Genomic DNA, 1,999 nt, shown 5'->3' with positions numbered 1-1,999 from the left:
TTGCTGGACTGGGGGAATATGGAGTGGGGAGCTATTGGGTGGACATCCAGCAGTGCCTGTTCCAAGAGGCATCTCTCCTGGTCACTCCAGCTCCAGAACCAGGGCTCGCTCTGCTTGGATTAACTCGTGTCACGTGCTCATCCTGAATCACTTCCTGGTCAGGGGGATTTACTAGCTGATTGGCCAGACCTGGTCACATGCTCCACCCTTAGATCCCAACATGCAGCTCCTCTTGACCCCAGTGATGGGCAATGGGAGAATGACTGCTTAATTACTAGGGTCTGGTTACCAGAAGATGGGAAAATGGCTGCCAGGAACTCAAATTAGGAAATTTACACTAGAGAAGCCATGTGAACGTAGAATAATCATTATTGGTGATCATGTCAATTTCTGGGAGTTAATTTCTGGCCAATGCTAGACAAACCCTAGCTTTCATCATTCTCTCATCCCTCCTAAAAAGGGACTTATAAATGAGCTATTTTCCGTCTTCTCTGGACTGCCCATGCCTCCCGACCCTGCAGCCATGCCAGTAATCACCCATTTGGGAACGATCATTATTTAAGTGGAACCCAGGTTTCCCTGGCCTGACCATTGTCTTACTGGCCAAGTTGAGTGCCCAGTAAACAACACAGTTGCTTAAAAGTTCTTGCTTCCCACCTCTAGAGGTGTGGATGCCATTGTGAAGGTTAATGATGATTCCTCTACCTCTGTTCAGATTTCCATTCCTGCCATCCTAAATGGAAGCCATCCAATCTCGCTTTATGCTCTCCACATACCCATTATCGGCTTATGAAGAATCAGAGCTGCACAAAGGCTCAAAATTGCTACGTTCTAGAATAGACTCAGCTCTGAAGCAATTTGAATGTTCACAGGTTTAAAATGACTTGGCAGTCTGTCTATAACATGTCCTGTGGCCTGAAAGGGAATGAAAACTCATCAGCCTGCATTTGTTACTGATTAATTGATCTGCTGATGGAGCTCAGTTAATCTTTGCAGCCAAATGGAGAGACCGGCTCAGACCTGAGCAATCAAAACAGCTGTGAAGAATCCTGCCTAGACCACAGGCCTGCTCCATCTCAGGGTCCTAGGGAGAAATTATCACGGGGAAAAGGAAAGGGGTTTTAACCATAAATGCAGGGAATGTGCAGAGAGGCCTGGGCAAAGGTTGGCAAGGCTGAAGACTTCACTGCATGGGCAGTTTGTGACTTTCCCTAACCCCCTTCCTGGGCTAAATACAGGGGAGCAAAATGCAAAACGACATTGGGGTTCAGAGACCAGGGGACACCCTGCAAGGTGATTGTCTGCCATTTCCTGCAGCCGTAGATTTACACACAGCAGAGGGTGCACATTTATGGTCATGACAAATAAACACAGGGGAGGGGGCTGGGGAAAGGATGCTGAATTTGTCTCTTCTCAGCAAGAGGTTCTCTGTGAGTCCTTTCCAGCCAAGAGACTCAAAATTCCCCATCCCTGGGCTAACCACAGATTACAACTGTGCCGAATTCAACAAAAAGCCAGGTGTGGAGAATGGACGCCAGTTACCCAGAGCTTCATATTAAATGGGTAGTGATGGATTAAATATTTAAATTCAGGCATTTTCAAAGTTTCCAATGAAATTTCATTTAGCAAAAAGCTTCTTTTTACTCTTTGAGAAGAAAATACAGTTTTGTGCAATACATCTTTTTGTTTAAAAATCTAACTTGGAGCAACACCCACACAGGTCAAGGACAAGTTGAGAAGGCTGTTCATTGCAGCATTGTTTATGTTGGAGAAACAGGGGAAGAATTTGCATCCACTGGGGTACATGAGGTGCTGCTGCAGTAACAAACAACGAAATCCCAGGGGCCTGAACAGCTAAGGTTGCTTCTTGCTCACGCTGCCTGTGTGTCTCAGGGAGGTTGGGCTTCTGCTCTACGTCATCTCCACTCAGGGATCTAGTGGAGGGCAGCTCCTCCTTCCTGCTCCTGTGACAGCCCAGGCAGGACAGAGGGCCCCTGGA

This window comes from Trachypithecus francoisi, unplaced genomic scaffold, assembly GCF_009764315.1.
Source record: "Trachypithecus francoisi isolate TF-2019V2 unplaced genomic scaffold, Tfra_2.0 Lachesis_group21, whole genome shotgun sequence".
NCBI classification, from domain to species: Eukaryota; Metazoa; Chordata; class Mammalia; order Primates; family Cercopithecidae; genus Trachypithecus; species Trachypithecus francoisi.
The sequence above is the reverse complement of the archived record's forward strand: the minus strand, read 5'-3'. Positions refer to the sequence as shown.